This window comes from Mirounga angustirostris, unplaced genomic scaffold (assembly GCF_029215605.1).
Source record: "Mirounga angustirostris isolate CCGP_5_RB_7025 unplaced genomic scaffold, mMirAng1.0.hap1 SCAF_3, whole genome shotgun sequence".
Taxonomy (NCBI): Eukaryota; Metazoa; Chordata; class Mammalia; order Carnivora; family Phocidae; genus Mirounga; species Mirounga angustirostris.
This window is the reverse complement of record NW_026991711.1, coordinates 76,666,926-76,687,464: the sequence shown is the minus strand read 5'-3', so window position 1 is coordinate 76,687,464 and position 20,539 is coordinate 76,666,926. Positions and strand designations below refer to the sequence as shown.

Sequence of the window (20,539 nt, the reverse complement as noted above, 5' to 3'; positions counted from 1 at the left end):
AATTGTGTAAGACTGTTGAATCACAGACCTGTACCTTTGAAACAAATAATATGTTATATGTTAAAAAAAAGAAGAAGAAGAAGAAGAAGATAGCAGGAAGGGAAGAATGAAGGGGGGGAAATCGGAGAGGGAGATGAACCATGAGAGACAATGGACTCTGAGAAACAAACTGAGGGATCTAGAGGGGAGGGGGTGGGGGGATGGGTTAGCCTGGTGATGGGTATTAAAGAGGGTACGTACTGCATGGAGCACTGGGTGTTATACGCAAACAATGAATCATGGAACACTACATCAAAAACCAATGACGTAATGTATGGTGATTAACATAATAATGAAAAAAAGAAAAAAAAAACACATTGTCACTCCACTATCATCCATCCCCTAGATGTGAGAATTCAACCCAATCCCCTGGTATGGATGCCGAGTTTAGTTTCCAACAGGAAGGAGGACACATTTCCTCAAAATGATACATTTTAAAAGCTTTGATTTTGATGTCAGATGTGATTAACACAATTAATCCTGATGTCTTCATGGTTAACATGGAGCCTCTGCACCCCACATCATCTCTTCGTATTAGGGATAATGCAGCAATGGCCATACCTTCATTTCTGAATAAATCGGTGGCAAATGCAAAGCTATTAACTATCACAAGTAGCCACCAATCTTTCACAACAGTGCTTCGCTGACTCACGCTAAGTTGTCCCAGAAGAGCACTTTAACAATTTTTCCTGGAAACCATGACTTCCCTGAACACTTGAACAAAAATGCTGACAATGGTGACAGAGTGAAAAAGGACCTACTCGCATGCAAATGGTTTGACCAGTTACAGCAGAAGAATAGCCTACACAACGTGCCACACTTAACACCTGCGATGGAGATAAGTGTACAGTTTTTAAGTACATATTTTCAAGTTCTGATGAAGCTCATTGTCCTTTGAAATCAAGTGTTTCAGTGCTCAGGGAAAGAGCAGATACTGGGTTCTGTATCAATGAAGTAATTTTTCAGCTTTAACTGTCAAACTAGATTTTTGCTTGAGTTGTCGGCAGGGCAATTGAGTTGCAAACCAGGCTTTGTCAAAAGAGGAGTTTTTAAATTACTTTACCATTTAAAGAATGCATGCCTACAGCAATCTGGTTAGAGAGTGTCTCCAAATATATAAAGTTACTTCTTTCTCCTGTGAAGTCCAGACCATGAAGTTGCTGCCCACGGCTAAGAGAAAGATAGAATTTCGGGGGAAAAAAACAATTCATAGCCTGATGACTTTCAATCCTAAGGGATTGTGGAGAGGAGGAGAAAGAGAGCTGGAAACGGAGGGAGGCAGGCATTGAGAATACCACCCTCAACACGCTGGATACCTAGCTCTGTGGTAGGAATGGGGCTATTAGAAAAGCATAAAATATCAAAGTTAGTGGCCTGTTTCCCTTGTCAAACTGAGGGAAGGGGCTAAACACCATTAGAACGAGCCCTGCACACACTTTCAACTCCAGTGCAGTGACAGCTCACAGGTAACAACAGCTAAGGGAAATAGAGAAATAACAATGCTGAGTAAGTGTTCCTCATCCCTGGAGCCCACGTGCCACGTTCAGGAGACCCTGTAGGGAATCAGCAGGAACTTCACAAAGGAGATGTTATTATGGTTTCACGGTACCATCAGAGGCAGAGCAAGGAAAGAAGTCAATTTTCTATTTGGTTTGCAAGACAAAACCCAACTATACACTGTATACAAGAGAGGACCTAAAACAAAGGGATTCCATATGCTAAAAGTAGATGGAGGAAGGGATCCCAGGAATATAGAAACAATAAGAAAATAGTAGTAGTAATCCAGATATCAAAGTCGAATTTAAGCCCAAAGCACTAAATGTGATGAAGAAAGGCACGTTTCCCTTTTTTAAAAGAATTTATTTAGGGCTCCTGGGTGGCTCAATCAGTTAAGCATCTGCCTTTGGCTCAGGTCATGATCCCAGGGTCCTGGGATAGAGTCCTGCATCCAGCTCCTGCTTGGCAGGGAGCCTGCTTCTTCTCCCTCTCCGCCTTGCTCGTGCTCTCTCTCACTATCTCTGTCTCTCTCTCAAATTAATAAATAAAATCTTTAAGAAAAAGATTTTTTTATTTTTTATTATTTATTTGAGAGAGAGACAGAGAGAGCATGAGCAGGGGTAGGGGGAAAGGGAGAGAGAAAGGGAGGAGAAGAGGAAGAGGGAGAAGCAGACTCCAGGCTGAGCAGGGAGCCCCACCCAGGGCTGGATACCCAGGGCTCAATCCCAGGACCCTGAGATCATGACCTGAGCCAAAAGCAGAGGCTTAACCCACTGAGCCACCCAGATACCCCAAAGAAAGGTACTTTTTAACACTAAAAGCTGTAATTCACTATAGTGATATGATGCTTAGAAATATTCGTATACTAAGTAATATAGCAATCACCCTATGATGCAAAAAGTACAAGAGGTTCAAAGAGACATAGAAACATAACACACTAATAAGAGGAGACATTCATACACCACTTTCAGCAAGACAGGTGAAATGAACAAAAAGATGTAAGGAGACAGAATACTTAAGCAATACAATCAATTCCGCATAGATTATATATTGCACTTTAGAAGTTACATACTCATGAAACATTCACAAAAATGTATCATATGCTAGGCTACAAGGAAAACATCAGTGAAGTTGCATAATGTAGAAATATTATAAGAAACAGTTCTCATCACAATGCAATAAATTCAGAAAATATTAATAAAAACTAAAATAAAAACGGTATTTTACCCTGGATATTAAAAACCTATTAAACAACTCTTGGGCAACAGAAGAAAAACAAACCGAAATAACAAAATTTCTGTTAATAATCATAAAATAGCATTGCACATGCAAATCTACGGGATACATTTAAGACAATGATCAAGAAAAACACCATAGCACTAAACATTTATCAGTAAAAATGAAAGAATGAAAATAAATCTATTAAATACTCATTTCAAAAAAAGGGAAAAACAAAACCAACAAAGGAATCCTAAAGAAAAAAAAACAAGGAAGGAAATCATGAAAATAAATGAAGGAATAAATTAATGAGGTGGAATATATAAAAAGAGAATACTTAATTAATAAATTAAATTGCTGGCTTGGGGGAAAAAAACCTAACAAGGGTAGACAAAACACTTGCTTATGGAAGCCTTGCTATGTGCACCTGTCTCCAGACTTTCCTACTTTCACGGTACAATTCCATCTCTAAGTAACAAGCCACATGTCCTAGACTTCATGGCCAAAGGGCTGCAGGAAGAGTGGGTTGGAGGGGGGACCTGGATTACCAAAATTAAAAAATGCTGCAGGAGTGACTTAAGCAATATTATCTCCATTTCACCAAGAGACAGCCTCAGTTTCAAAATATGACACAGAGTGAGGATTGGAGGTCTGGAAAAGACAGACAAACACATTATAAGAGAGGGCCATGCTATGCAGACTTGAGAAGTGTACAGATGCCCTAAAAATGAAGGCCAGGTAAGAAAAACCAGCATACCCACTGGTGTGTGACTGGAATGACTACATCCAGTGTGTGGAAGGATCATGGAGCAAGAGTTTCACAAAACAGAATATTACTGTAGAGCCGCCAAAGAGAAGCCAGGTGACTCACCAGGGGTATTATGGTTATAGCACAGATTAAACACGTTGTAAAGGTATCATCAGTTTTACATAAAGTTATAAAAATAGGAATTCAGGAGAAAGATAGTAGGAGGATGTATAAAAAGGATGATTACCTTCATAGAATGGAGCCAATCAATATAATAAAATTGAAACCTATAATTAAAGAAAATACAGTTGACCCTTGAACAATATGGAGGTTAGGGGCACCAACCCTCTGAGCTGTCAAAAATCTGCATATGACTTTGGACTTTCCCAAAACTGAACTACTAATAGCCTACTGTTGACCAGAAACCTTAGTAATAACATACACAGTCAATTTGAATGTTATATATTTTGTATACTCTATTTCTACAACAAAGTAAGCTAGAGAAAAGAAAATGGTAGGGGTGCCTGAGTGGCCCAGTTATTTAAGCGTCCCCAGGATCGAGCCCTGCATCGGGCTTCCTGATCAGTGGGGAGTCTGCTTCTCCCTCTGCCCCTCATCCTGCTTGTGCTCTCTCTCTCACTCTCAAATAAATAAATAAATAAAATCTTAAAAAAATGTTATTAAGAAAATCATAAGGAAGAGAAAATACATTTACAGTACAGTACTATTAAAAAATGCATGTATAAGTGGACCCAGGCAGTTCAAACCCATGTTGTTCAAGGGTCAACTGTAATACTAAACATTAATTTTTTTCATGACCTTTTTCTTATTTGTAAAGGGATCTCATAAGAACTAAAATTCCCTAATGCAAATGAAAATTTATCTAAAACTCAACATATGTCATATTTTCATTTTGGTTTCCTGTCTTTTGAATTTGAATAAAAATGAATTTAATGCTTTTTAAAGTTATATATTATTCTTGTAAATTACTTCTGTTTCACATGTATATGAATATATGCAGAGAGAGATTGAGACTATTCCCCAAAATGCTAATGATGGCTAATTTGAATAGAATTTATAGGGTTTTAAAAATTGTACTTTTTAAAATGCTTTATAATAAGCAAGAATAATTTTTGGCAAAATTAAAAAGGTACATTGTGTCAAGTGAAGTTTTTAAAAGTAATAATATTACAATTAAAATACAAGTTAATTGGACATCTGCTAAATTAAAAACTTTTGCTCTGCCAAAAAGCTCTGTAAAGAGGATAAGAAAATGAGTTACAAGACAGATAGAGATAAGATTTACAAACCATCCATTTGACAAAACTTGTATCTCAAGTTTAAAATACATAAAGTACTCTCAAAACTCAACAGTAAAAAAAAAAAAAAACAATTAGAAAATGAGAAAAACAAATAGTTCACCAAAGAAGATGGCAACCAATGTGCAGGAAAAGATGTTCAACATCATTAGCCATTAGGGAAATAGGAAACCAAAATAAGATATCATCTATCAGAATGGTGGAAATAAAACATGGTGAGAACACCGAATGCTGCTGAGGATGCAGAGGAGCTGGATCACTCATCGGTTGCTGGTGGAAATATAACATGGTACAGCTATGCAGGATAACAGTTTGGAAATTTCTTAAAACACTAAAATATCCTATGCACCAACAGTTACACTCTGGGCATTTATCACAGACAAGAGAAGACTTATGTTCACACAAAAACCTATATAGGAGTGTTTATATCAGCTTTATTCTTAAAAGTCCAAACTTGAAATAACCCAAATGTCCTTCAAAAAATGATTAAATAATCCATGGTACATCCATACCATGGAATACTACTGAATAATAAAAATGAATGAGCTCTTGATACATACAATACAGATGGATTTCAGGGGAATCATGCTGAGTGAAAAAAGCCAATCTCAGAAGGTTCCATGCTGTATGGTTCCATTTATGTAAAATTCTCAAAATATTCAATTATAGAAATGGAGAACAGTGGTGGCAAATTATTAGGAAGAAAATGGGGAGAGGTATACCTGGCTATGAAGGGGTAGCACAGAGAGCCTGTGAAGGTAGAACAGCTCTTTATCCTGACTGTGGTGGTGATTACATGAATCCACATAGGGGATAAGATGGCAGAGACTTGTACTCATAAAATCTGAATAAGCTCTGTGGGTTGTACCAATGCTAATTTCCTCATTTTGATATTGTACAGTAGTTATGCAAGGTGTTACCACTGGGGAAATTGGGTGAAAAGCACATGAGACATCCTTGTATTTTTTTTTTACAACTTCCTCTGAATCTATAATTATTTCAAAATCAATTGTTTAAAAATATACAATTTAAGATACAAATAATCAAGTGAAGCAGTATTTTTGAACATATAAATGGTACAATATTTGATGAAGTTAAGATAATCTTAACAATTTCTGCAGCAGATAGAATGAATGATTTCAAATTAATGCAAAGGAAGATTTGTTGGAAACACCAGAAGAAACTGATAAAGCCAAAACCATTAAGGAAAACATGAACATGTTTATTAGACAATGAAAATTCCAGTATAAAAAATTGTCAGGGTGCCAGGGTGGCTCAGTCGGTTAAGCATCCGACTCTTGGTTTAGGCCCAGGTCATGATTTCACGGTGGTGAGACTGAGCCCCGCATAAAGTTCTATGCTCAAGCATGGAACCTGCTTGAGATTCTCTCTGTCCTCTCTCTCTGCCCCTACTCCCAAAATCAAAAAAACAAAAACAAAAAAACAAAGCATTTGCATCATGTAATGAATAAGCTTGATTTAATAGACTTGCGTTTTCCCAATTGGTGTTTTTTTAGATACTCTTATGAGAAATGTAAATACTTTCATGGTCAGGTAAGTAGAAAATTCTATATATCTCCATCATCCTCTTGTAGTTTCAGAATGCATTGTGTAAAATTGTTTAACCAGCATCTTCTGAAGTGGCGTATCTCTGTCTACTTTAAGCTAACCTAAGGTTTCCCAGAATATTCTCTTTTTATGCAGGACTTCCATTTCTTTAATGTGAAACATCAGAAGTTTGTCAGAATTGCAAGTATTACCAACAAGTTTTTTTAATGAATTTCAGAAAGGAAGAAAGCAAGACAAAATGCAAATACCAAAGAAAGGATAAGCTAGAAGGACAGATGGATGGATGGATGAACAGAACAAAGAAAGAGGAAGGAAGGGAAAGAGGGAGAGAAGTAGAGGTTAGTAGTCTTTCTGCAACATTGCTCTTCTTCATTAACTAGCAATCCCATTTGTTTTGTTATAACATGAAGCTCAAGGAAGGTCATGCTGAGTAGCTCTTCACCCTAAGTGATAAATGCATTTATATACTTACCTCACCTTTGGAGAGGAAAACATTATGTTACCCTATGCAAATATTCTAAAATAGTCCACTGGCTATTTTGCTAATCAACCATTCTGAACATTGTTGATCTCCATAAGAAATTATTTAATAGAAAAATGGAATTATAATTTGTATTAAAAATTATAAAGACAGTCTGGATAATCCAAAAGGCTTACATCATTTTTACAAAAAAAAAAAAATTCAATATATATACATCTCTGTGAGACACCAATTACTTCATAGAGAGTAAATAAGTAATACTGAAATGGACATCAAAGCTTTACTCCTGGTTATATTTGTTGGGATGCCTTTAAAATGTACCAGGCAGAGAGGTCCTAGAACAAACTACAGACTACACATTAAAGTTCAGTGTCACCGGGTGTTAAATGGAAGTGTTGAATCACTAAATTGTATACCTGAAATTAATATTACACTGTATGTTAACAGGAATTTAAATAAAAACTAAAAAAAAAAAAATTCAGTATCATACAGCTGTATCCAATCAGTGACATTTAAAACCATTTAAGACATTTGAGATCTTCTGCTGCATTTGAAAGCATAAGGTTAAGAAGTTTCCATTCATATCCCAACTCATCATAAATTCATAGCCCAACCTTGAGCAAGACATTTAACCTGTGCAAACAATTCACCTTCTCCAGTCTTATTGTAGAGAATGAATCAGACCTATAAATACAGAGAACAAATGATGGTCGCCAGAGGGAAGGGGGGGATGTGGAAAATGGGTGAAGGGGAATGGGAGGTACAGGCTTCCAGTTATGGAAACAATAAGTCTCAGAGATGAGGACACAGCATAGGGAATATGGTCAATGTTATCATGATAATGTTCTATGGTGACCAATGGTAACAACATTTGTGGTGAGAATGACATAGTGTATAAACCTGTTGGATCACTGTTGTATACCTGAAACTAATGTAACACTGTGTCAAGGACACTCAAATAAAAAATAAATAAATAAACAAACAAATAAATACTTTAAAAAAAACAATGAAATTAGAATAAATGTGAATGTCCTTTGAAAACTATATGAGTACTCAGCATTATGGTGAGGTCAACGTTTATCAAGAACAGCACAAAAGAACAAAGATTCACACCTCCCCATCTGCAGTAGAGAATGTATTGTGGTGTTTCTTTCTGCACTTGCTAAACCGACTACACCATTAATACACAAATTAATAACATTCTGTGTCAGCCCCTCCTCCACTAGCACTGAGAACTGTATAAAGAGTGGTTAAGTGATTTATTAGATACTACTAACAAATAGATAATAATAGTAAGTAGATAATACATAATAATAAAGATATTGCCTATAATTCTTTTATCTTTTGGATAAATACACCTTGATCATTATTCTTTTTTTTAATTTTTTTATTTTGTTTAGTTAGCCAGCATATAGTACATAATTAGTTTTTGATGTAGTGTTCCATGATTCATTGTTTGCGTATAACACCAGTGCTCCATGCAGAACGTGCCCTCCTTAATACTCATCACTGGGCTAACCCATCCCCCCACCCCTCTCCCCTCTAGAACCCTCAGTTTGTTTCCCGGAGTCCAGAGTCTTTCATGGTTTGTCTCCCTCTCTGATTTCTTCCCATTCAGTTTTCCCTCCCTTCCCCTGTGGCCCTCCATGCTATTCCTTACGTTCCACATATAAGTGAAACCATATGATAATTGTCTTTCCCTGCTTTACTTATTTCACTTAGCATAATCCCCTCCAGTTCCATCCAAGTTGATGCAAATGGTGGGTATTCATCTTTTCTGATGGCTGAGTAATATTCCATTGTATATATGAACCACATCTTCTTTATCCATTCATCTGTTGAAGGGCATCTTGGCTCCTTCCACAGTTTGGCTATTGTGGACATTGCTGCTATGAATATTGGGGTGCATATGGCCCTTCTTTTCACTACATCTGTGTCTTTGGGGTAAATACCCAGGAGTGCAATTGCTGGGCCATAGGGTAGCTCTACTTTTAAATTTTGAGGAACCTCCATACTGTTTTCCAAAGTGGCTGTACCAACTTGCATTCCCACCAACAGTGTAAGAGGGTTCACCTTTCTCCACATCCTCTCCAACATTTGTTGTTTCTTGCCTTGTCAATTTTTGCCATTCTAACTGGTGTAAGGTGATATCTCAATGTGGTTTTGATTTGAATTTCCCTGATGGCTAATGATGTTGAACATTTTTTCACATGTCTATTAGCCATTTGTATGTCTTCTTTGGAGAAATGTCTGTTCATGTCTTCTGTCTATTTTTTTACTTGATTTTTTGTTTTTTAGGTATTGAGTTTGAGAAATTCTTTATAGACCTTGGATACCAGCTCTTTATGACGTGATACTTTATGTGGAAAACCCAAAAGACTCCACCCCCAAATTACCAGAACTCATACAGCAATTCAGTAATGTGACAGGATACAAAATCAATGCACAGAAAACAGTTGCTTTCTTATACACTAACAATGTAACTGTAGAAAGAGAAATTAGAGAAATGATTCCATTTACAATAGCACCAAAAACCGTAAGATACCTTGGAATAAACCTAACCAAAGAGGTAAAGGATCTATACTCTAGAAACTACAGAACACTTATGAAAGAAATTGAAGAAGACACAAAAAGATGGGAAAACATTCCATGCTCATGGATCGGAAGAATAAACATTGTTAAAATGTCTATGCTGCCCAGAGCAATCTATACTTTCAATGCCATCCTGATCAAAATACCAATGACATTTTTCAAAGGGCTGGAACAGTCCTAAAACTTGATCACTATTCTTTTTAACTTTGGTACTAATTTTAGGAAAACACTTCACAGCCAAGACAGGGAGCCTACTACATTAATAAACACAATTATAATTGACAAATAAATTACAATTGGTAAATCTGTAATGAAAAATACAAAATACTTCTCTTGGAAAAGCTATAAAAGGTAAAAGTAGCCAAAGGTATAAAAAACAAGTAAGAAATTAGGCAAGGTTACACTTTTTTAACTGTAAGATGTTTTGAGCTATGCCTCTTACTTTTTGAAAACTAGAAAATTAAAAATTAAAATGTCCTTTAAGCTTTCTTATGCATTGCATATAATACTTAAGGTCCTCTCTGAATTTAACTATAGCTAAAAAACAAAACAAAATAAAGAAACCTCAACTTTGTTGTTAATAAGTTATGGTTTTGCTAGATTCTCACTAAAGACTATTTTTTTAAACAAAAATTATATTCACTATGGGCTTCCAATTTTTCCTATAATTCCATTTTAAGGTTCTCTCATTCTATGATGTTGGGAGTTGAGCTTATGCTACTCCTTGGTATTGCTGCCTGGGCATCTATTCTGTGGTCTGCAGGAATCTTAAACTGACCCTAGCAAGCACATGCCTTCAACGGGAGCCCACAGAGTCAAAAGTAAGCTTAAGTTCCTGACATGACTTCTCCAACAGTCCTTGGGATAAACAGTCTGCCTCCCAGGCCTTCCGTCTTGTGCACTGCTTAGATAAGACCTCTGTGGAGCTTACCAAAAACCCTGCTCTTTTGGTTTGAATTGATCAATCCAGGCTTAGCCTGTGAACCCCATAGTATTCCACCCACAGATCCTAAAAAAGGCGAGTGCCCCAGGTCGCGCCTCTCTCTGTTCACACCCTGCCTTGATCTTCCCCTGTAGCTCCTCCAGCTACTTCCTTCAGGCCCTGTGAGTATGAAGCCTCTCTCTCTCTCAGGTTCTCCTGGTTTGTGTTGAACCACATCTCACCATTCACCGTGGGGCATGCTGTGCTTTACTTAACAAGGGTTAATTTGACAAATTCATAACATGTGTGATAACTGATGAAAACCCTCTGAAACAGTCAAATTTGAATATTCATTACAGAATTTTTTTTTTAAAGAGAGAGCATGGGGGGGGAGGGGCAGAGGGAAAGGGAGAGAGAGAATCTTAAGCAGGATCCACGCCCAACGCAGAGCTCCACTCTGGGCTCGATCTCACGACCCTGAGATTATGACCTGAGCCAAAATCAAGAGTCAGACACTTAACTGACTGAGCCACCCAGGCACCCCTAATTATAGAATATTTATAGAATATGTACAAGAAAAATAATTTGTTTTATACAAATTTTAGGAAAAAATGAAGATTTGGCTTTATCATGTTTTTGTATATATGGTCTGTTCCCTTGAATTACCAAATTATTACTCAGGGACAGAAATCAATTTATGGTCATTCTTTCAAAGGCACTCAGAGAGCTCTATGCTTCCCTTCATTTTTCTTACCATCTCTGAAATTCTTCCCACTTGCCTTTAACTCCAAAACCCTGCAAAGCTTTCATGGCCTAAATAATTGGGTTCCTTTGCATTTTTTCTGAAACTTGCTAAACGTGACAGAATCCAGGTCTCCTCAATACTGATTGTAAGAGAGAAACTCCAGGTTAGGTCACAGATTCTACAGTGAGGTTCCCTATGACATAATTCCTGCCCCTCCCTTTATCAGTCTTAGGAAAACCATGCTCTGACCCTGAGTCCTCAAGGGGAAATGCAGACAGCAAGTTAATAAGAATACCCTTAATCCCCCCTCATTACTAATTAATCACATCCTAATTAATTAATACCCTTAATTAAGTGCACTGGGACCCCTTCCAGTACCTAGGGCATTGTAAATTCTCAGCAAACGTGAGACAAGACAGGACAAAGTTGGCAGCATAACCTTGAGACTTAAGACCAACCTCTTCTGGGGTGCCTGGGTGGCTCAGTTGGTTAAGCGACTGCCTTTGGCTCAGGTCATGATCCTGGAGTCCCTGGATTGAGTCCCGCATCGGGCTCCCTGCTCAGCAGGGAGTCTGCTTCTCCCTCTGAACCTCCCCCCTCTCATGTGCTCTCTCTCATTCTCTCTCTCAAATAAATAAATAAAATCTTAAAAAAAAAAAAAGACCAACCTCTTCTGTATTACATCACAGATAACTTAATTCCAGTTTTCCTATAGATTACTAATCCATTACAAAATTCAGCCTACATGTCAAAATATCATCCTAGAGAGTCATCTTATAGATACTTAAAATATTCACAAATGCTCAAGTTTGTAAGTGCAGAAGACTTACAATGATAGAATTTTAGAAGTGAATCAGATCATTTTTATTATCTTTCCACAATTCCATCTCAGTTCTAAGTTTTAATTTAGTTCACTTAGCATGTCTAAATCACTCCTTTAGTTATACTGTGAATAGTCATCTTCTACACCGGCATTGCAAGCTGAGGGGGGAAAGGTAGTTTAGGGTCCCATGCTTTTGGTCACCAAAGTCCTGGCCTGCAAAAGAGAAGTCTTAGGGGTGCCTGGGTGGCTCAGTCAGTTAAGCGTCTGCCTTCGGCTCAGGTCATGATCCCAGGGTCCTGGGATCGAGCCCCGCATCGGGCTCCCTGCTCAGCGGGGAGCCTGCTTCTCCCTCTGCCACTCCCCCTGCTTGTGCTCTCTCGCTCTCTCTCGCTCTACCTCTCAAATAAATAAATAAAATTTTAAAAAATAAATAAAGAGAAGACTTATATTCGAGCTAAATACAAATACAATTTTTCACGCACTTTCCTGTCCATGGCAGCATGAATGCGAGAAGACGACATTCCACAGACACTAAATCAAGATTGATCTTGTTCCTCCAAGCCTTGGTCTCACCTAATACACACATGCAGTCTCAGCTTTTTCCCACCACCCAGCCCATGAGAGTTATTTTGCCGTGGGCACGAAACCCAAACAGTGCAGGCTTTACAGCATCCTTCTCCCAGGACTGTGTTGCAAGCACACAGTTCTTGCTTATCCATGGATGACCAAGCACCTGGCTCATATGGAGTGCCCTGCCATGGCTGCGAGCCCCAACACTCCCCAGTGGTATTTGGTGCCAGTCACTCCTCCCCGACACGTGTACCTCTGTTTTCAGTATGCATGGCCATAGCCAATGTAGCAATAGCCACCAAGACCAAGCAAATACTTCTATTTAATCATTTAAAAATCACATCTACCATTCACTAACCCCTTGGGATGCAGCACTGAAAAACCAGACAGGTGTCTTTTGTCAGGGGCGTATATTCTAGAAGGAGTAAATAAACAAATATTTAATATGTCAGGTGGTGATGTCACAGAGTGTGAGGAAATCAATGTGGTAAAAGAGACACAGGCAGACTGGGCTGGGATCGGATTCTCAAGGTAGGTGGCATTCCAGCAGAGGTTTGGATCAGGTGAAACAAAGCCATGTGGATATGGAGCAGGGGCAGAGGGAAAGCAAACACAAAATCCTGGAGGCTATAGTCTGCTTAAGTTGTTTAAAGAAAATCAGTGGGACCAAGATAGCTGGAGGAGGTTGTGTTAGGAGCGGAGGAAGACAAGGACACATTGTGTTGGGCACCACAGGCCAAGGTAAGAACTCTAGCTTTTACTTGGAGTGAGATAGGAAGTCCCTAGGACCAGATTTTGAACAGAGAAGGGACATGATCAGAATTAAGTCTTAAAAGAATCTTTTTGGCTATATTAGATGAAGAAGAGATTATTAGAGGCCACGAGTAGAAGTAAGGACACCTGGTTCATTATATTTGCATCTCCCATGGCCTTTTGTGTTAGGTGTTTATGAATAAATTAGCCTTTTTCCGTGTGCCTCCTTTGTCACATTTCTTGAATGTTTGTGTGCCAGGCATCACGCAGCACACTAGGACCATAAAGGTGATTTAGCACAGTTCCTGCTACCTAAGGACTTATCATTTAATGGATAACACTGATAAAAAAAAATAATATACAGAGCATAGGTGTTAGAATCGAGGATTGTACCAAAAATTATTAGAGGAATAATCATTTCCATTATTATTCCTTTCTATTCAAATAATTCTTATTACTCCCTTGAGGTAAAGAAGAAAACCAGGGCTGTGCACCAGGAAGTGCCAACAAGAAATAGAAGGAAAGAGAAGATTCTAGCAAGTTCCAAGTGCACATGGAATGTAGCCATGCAGATTTCATCTGAACAGATCTGTCCACATTTGGAAGTTAATACCTAGTAAAACACATTGGAGGCATGATGGAAAAAGTAAAGAGAAGCAAAGGAAAGAAAACACAATGCCGATGACCTTGAGGTATGGCAGATCTATGCCCCTGCTTTCCTGCAGAAGACTGAGAAAGATTTTAGAAAATGATTTATGTTCTAAACAATCCTGGAAGATAAAAGCAAACCCCACTGAAAATACAGGCTGAGATAAACAGTCAACAGACAGATTTTCCTACATTATATCTTACCAGTTTAAAAGAGTAAATGCGGGCCACATGGGTGGCTCAGTAGGTCAAGCATCTGCCTTTGGCTCAGGTCATGATCCCGGGGTCCTGGGATCGAGCCCCGCATCGGGCTCTCTGCTCAGCGAGAAGTCTGCTTCTCCCTCTCCCACACCCCCTGCTTGTGTTCCCTCTCTAGCTGTCTTTCTCTGTCAAATAAATAAATAAAAATCTTAAAAAAAGAGTAAATGCATCCTTGCAAGACTTCATTGATCTCAAGTCATTGTGGATCAGTGAAGGGCTCCACAGAAATCAGAGAGAACAAGCCTAAGTAAAGTGGGGCCCACGCTAGTGGTAAGGCGGCAGGTGTGTTTCCGACCTGGAAAGCTGATAACAGAAATGGACAAAGACGTGCCAGGTCACTGCCATAAAAATGAAAACTGGCTTGGAAAAAAAAATGGGTATTTGACAAAATTGAAAAAAGGTCAAGTATTGAGTGTGAAGAGGACAAATGTTTTATATTGACTAAAGGTACACCTCATGAAGACATTGAAAACCATGAAGGACTAAACATAGCGTTGAAATATATAAAGTAAATATTTTCAAAAATACAAAGAGAAACTGGCAAACCAGAACCAAGCAGGAAGAAAAAAAAACCCTCTCAGAAAATGTCAAGTAGGGCGCCTGGGTGGCTCAGTAGGTTAAACAACTGCCTTCGGCTCAGGTCATGATCCAGGGTCCTGAGATCGAGCCCCACATCGGGCTCCCTGCTCCACGGGAAGCCTGCTTCTCCCTCTCCCTCTGCCTGCCGCTCTGCCTGCTTGTGCTCTCTATCTCTCTGTCAAATAAATAAAATCTTTAAAAATAAATAAATAAAACCCAGTTTATTAAAAAAAGAAAGAAAGAAAGAAAATGGCAAGTAAGCTGGAAAAAAATGACCATATAAAGAATTTGAATATCACAAATATCTAGCTTGCTATGATAGATATATATAGAAGTGTGTACCAAACAAACTGAAAGTACATTATTTTCAAACACCATGGAACACTTGCAATAATTAGCCAGATGTTAGGTTACCAAAAAATTCTAAAAGAAAAAGTGCTCAAGGCAGAAATTACACTGCCCAAGTTCTGATTACAATGTCACAAAACCAGACAGTAAACAACCAAAGGCTAGCCCCAAAGAAACTTTCCACTCAGAAATGTTAAACCACTCTTCTAAATAACTCAAGATGAAGAAAAACTCCAAATTAAAATTAACAGCTATTCAGCAGTGAGAATGAAATACCACATATTGAAACACAGAATTCGAACAAAGCATTAATCAAGGAAAATTTGACTGTGAAGGTACTTATTAGATATCAAGAAAATTGGGAAATAAGTGAGTAGAGGAGTCAATTCAATAGAGAAGAAAAAAGAGCAACAGTCTGAACCCAAAGCAAGGTGCATTAGTCAGGGGTGATGGGAGTAAGCTCCGGTGCCAGGCTGCCTGGGATAGAATCCTGCCTCCACCACTCCCCAGCTTGGTCCTCCACTGAATATTCTGACCTCTCTGTGCCTCAGCAAACCAGAGGTTCTCATAGTTTTGTTAAAGGATTAAGGGAGATAGTACAAGTAAAATTCTTAGCAGAGTGCCTGCTTATAGTGAGCATCAAATAAATACACGCTTATTTTAAGAGGAAAACAATAATATTCAAGTAGTCAAGGACTCATTTTCTAGTGGCACATGTGGAGCAAGAGTGGGTTCTATTTTCTGTAAATAAGTTACCCTTTACTGAAATCTTAGATCCTCCAAGTGTTCAGGGGTAGAGCGCACATTGATGTCAGAGCCGTCCAGAAAGTTCAATGATGTCTACCAAACATGTAGGGAGACAGTCATGCTAATCCTATACAGACTCTTTCAGAGGATAGGGAATGAACATACACGTTCCAGCTCATTTTATGAAAGCTCCAAAACCTTGATTGCAAAGCTTGAACAGGATACTACAAGACAAAAACATAGGCTGATCTCCTGTATGAACATAGATGCAAAACTCTTAAAGTATCTGCAAACCAAATCCATTTATATATAAAAGGATGATATGAGTGACCAAGCTGAACTTATTCTAGAAACACAAAGTTGGCTTATCCTTGGGGGAAAAAAAAAACTCAAGCAATGCAATTCATACAGAAGAAAATTAAATAGAATAAATTAGAATAAGATAAAGGAGAAAATTCATAGGATCATCTCAATCTATGCAGAAAAAAATTGAAAAAATTCAACATTGATCATTAAAAACTCTTAGCAACTAGAATTAGAAGGAAGTTTCTTTAGTCTGAAAGAACATAACTATGAAAACATGTTACACAATGTTGGAATGCTAAATACTTCTATTTGAGGTTGGGAAACAAACTGGGATGTCCATTATCTCCCCTTCCATTCACCGTAATATTGGAGATCTTAACCAATACAGTAAAACAAGATAAAGAAATCTAATACATTGATTAGAAATGCAGGAACACAGGGGTATCTGGTTGGGTCAGTCAGTTGAGAGTCCAGCTCTTGATTTAGGCTCAGGTCATGATCTCAGGGTTATGAAATCAAGCCCCACATTGGGCTTCGTGCTCAGCGCAGAGTCTGCTTGAGATTCTCTCTCCCTTTCCCTCTGCCCCTCCCCCCACTTCTTTGCACACTCTCTCTCAAATAAATAAATAAAATCTTTAAAAAAAAATGAAATGCAAGAGTACGATCATTTTGTGTAGGTAATATAATTATACACACAAAAAGCCAAAATAACCTACAAATAAATAGTTATTAAAAGCAATGTTTGATGGGGTGCCTGGGTGGCTCAGTCAGTTAAGCATCTGCCTTCGGCTCAGGTCATGATCTCAGGGTCCTGGGATCGAGCCCTGTGTCAGGCTCCCTGCTCAGCAGGGAGCCTGCTTCTCTCTCTCGCTCTGCCTCTTCACTCTGCTTGTTCTCTCTCTCAAATAAATAAATAAAATCTTCTAAAAAAAAGGAATATTTGAGTTTAGTAAGATTATTTTATATAAGACTGATATATAAAACTAATTTTTTCTAAATATCCAAAACAATTAAAAATAATTTGAAATAAATCTAATACAATATGTGCAAAGTTTCTACACAGAAAATTATAAAACATTGAAAGAAAAAAATTGATGTAGAAGAATAAAAGATATACCATGGTTCCATAAATTGGAAGGTGCAATACTGTAAGGATTCTCTCCAAATTGATTTATCGATTCAATGAATTATCATTCAAAATCCCAATAAGTTCCTTTGTGAAATTGTCAGCTGGTTCTAAAATTTATATGGGAATGCGAAGGACCAAGAATAGCCAAAAGGAAGAAAGGTGTGGTAGGACTTGCTCTAATGGACATCAAGATTTATTTTTAAACTACAGTAACTAAGCAGTTATGGTAGTGGCTGCAGAGATAGGCAGACCAATGAGACAGAATTGGGAGCCCCCAGATAAACCCACACAGAGATATTTGATTTATGACAAAGATGGCACTTTAAAGCACTACAGCTGGTCTTCTTGATAAACAGGGCTGGGAAATTCTGTGTGTACATATTGAAAAAGGAAATGATCTCTAATTCCCATCTGATCATTTGATCTAACAATGTAGAAGGTATTCATCATTTTATCAAAAGCAGTTTTCATTGCAGAATGGGCAGAGTGCCCAGGGAACAGTGATCGGCAGCAGCCCAGAGATGAGCGGGATGGTTGCACTAGCGGCCAGTGACCACAGCTGTCCCCACCCAGATGATCTTCATTGGTGCCCACAGTGCCGAGTGTCGCAACGGACACCACCATCATCAAAACCATGGCTATGACACCTGGCACCACCACCCTCCTGGCTACTCTGAAGGTGGGCCCTTCTCCAGATATGGCAGCCACCCAGCCACTCAAACAGCTGACGACTGCAAGTGCCCAGGTGGGGATGACCATGTCCATCTCTTCTTCTGTCAACACGTCCACCCGCCTTATCATCTTGGTGCTCAAGTCAGGGACTGTGATGATGGTCCAGCAAGCCCAGGTGGCGAGCACAGTGGTGGGTTGGGGTCCCCAAGACCATTGGTGAAGAGCCCCATCTCTATCACAGAAGGCAGTGCTCTGATTTCCAATCTGGGCCACGTGATGGTGGTGCTCCAGACCAAAGAGCCCCTGTCAGCTGGGACCATCCTGAAGCTGGTGACCTCAGCAGATGGAAGGCCACTGCCATCTCAGTTCCATGCAGACCAGTGGGGCTGGGACTAAGCCTGACATCTGGGCATTCACAGTATCTTCCCCCAGCACTGCCAAGCCCAGCACAACCTCCATCATCAAGATCATCCCCATACTGGTCACAGGTATGACAACAGTCCTGGCATCAGGCTCCCCATCACGACTATCACCACCAAGGTGATGACCTCAGGAAGTGGAGCACACGCCAAAATCATCATTGCTGTCCCCCAAATTGCTACTGGCTGTGGGAAGCAAGGTGGTGACACAGGTGGTGCTAAAGGTGAACCCCATGCCCATTGAAGGGTATCCGCCTGGTCACCCTTGTCATTGTCTCCACTGTCAAGCCCACCATCACCATGTTGATTGTGAAGAACACCACAGGTGTCACAACCCTCAGCAGAGTAACAGGCACCATTCCCACCAGCGTTGCCAGAGCTGTGGCCATGGCACCAGAGCCTCCCTGGCCATGCCCATCACCACCTTGGGCACCATTGCCATCTGCTCAAGCCAGGTGATCAGCCCCACTGCCATTACCGTGTTGGCTGTACAGACCACCCCCACCATCACCATGCAGTCTACCTCCCAGCCTACCCAGGTGCCTCCCATCACAGTGCCCATGGGGTCAAGTCCCAGCTTGTGTATGGCCTCCCTATGTCTGTTCTAGCCCTGCCCACTAGAGAACAGCCCTTGGCAAGTCACCATTGCTGACTTGGTCCAGGGTGACATGCAGCCAGGCACAGTGATGCTGATGTGCTACAACCCACCCTGCAAGACCCATGAGATGGGCACCATCTATACATCCACCACCACCACTCCCATTGGGGGGGTGTGGGTGAGTTTGAGGGTAGGCAACAGCCCCTGCCTGCCACCCCTACAGGACCACTGGTACCACCATGTCATGTCGGCATTGGACACTGTCCTCTCCTATGGGACCCTGGAGTCCAGGTTGAAGGGGGCAGCACCCCCCAGGCCAGTGCTTCATTGCTTCTTTCCTGACACAGAGGGTATGCCCCAACCCTCCTGTGAGACACACCAGACAGGCATCATGCACATGGCCATGCTTTTGTCACCTCCAGCATAAGCTCAGACCAACATCCCCCACCATCTGGCACCAGGAAGAGGTGGAGAGCACCCAGGGCATCAGTGTGAACATCAGTAACTCCAACGCCATCGCACAACTGAGTCCTCTCCACTGACTCGGGCTGTGACCATCCTGACAGTCCACGCTGGTCCAGGGCCCATTGGTGTTGCCCCGAGAAGAGCTCCAGGCCTTGCCCGGGCTTCACTGGCAGCTGCCACACAGCAACTCCTGCAACCTGCCTCCACAATCTTGATAGGGGTCTCTGCCAAGGTCCTGTCGGGCTCCCAGACCCCCTAGCTCCAGGCCGCCATGGATCTGAGCAGTACAGGGAACCCATTTTTGTTATGGTGGTCACTGTGCCGGGGGTCATTACGGGTTCCAATGCAATGGTGACACATATTTCCTGCATCTGAGGATGACCCGGGCACCATCCCGACTACAACCAGCTTACATACCAGGAGCTGCCACCTGGCGCAGCCTGGGAGTGTCGTGCTGCCGGGATCGGCGCCAGCAACAGGGCCCTGCAGTGAGATCTCAGCCTCTGGAGACTGAGATTGTCGGCCTACTTTCAGGCGGCACCTCCTGCTAGGTCCTCCGGTGCCTGCCACGCGGGGGTTGCACCCCCAGGCCTGCCACCGCCCTCCCTTCGCATCACCGCCATCACCGAGAAGGGCTATGGGCCGGCCCCCCCAAGTTGGGGATTATAGGAAACCAGGAAAGCTGGGTCTGGGGCCCAGCCGGCCAGGAAGCCGCCCCTTTCTTTTCCAGAAATGAAAACCTTTGCGAAGAATTATGAAGGCCAGAGAGAGGCAGCTCCCCTGCACCTAGATTCCTCTCCAGACCCCCTTCCACTTCTGGGACACCAGCTGCCAGGCCCAAGCGAACCCCACTCACACCCCCACTGCCCACTCAGGAGAGCTGGCTGCCCTGAATGCTCTCTCCCTGCATCTCGGGTTTTTTTGTTTTTGTTTTTTATTTAGTTTAATTAACATGTAGTGTTAATTAGTGTATAATTATTAGTTTCAGAGGTAGTTTAGTAATTCATTCGGTTGCATATAACCCCCAGTGCTCCTTCCATCAAGTGCCCTCCTTAATGCCCATCACCCAGTTACCCCATCCCCCCACCCCC

At 40.6% G+C, this 20,539-nt stretch overlaps 1 pseudogene; it reads left to right on the top strand.

Moving 5' to 3' along the window:
• The window catches only part of LOC123840777 (host cell factor 1-like), a 74,705-nt pseudogene extending 55,295 nt beyond the window's left edge, over positions 1-19,410 (top strand).
• Positions 19,411-20,539: the final 1,129 nt, after the last annotated feature.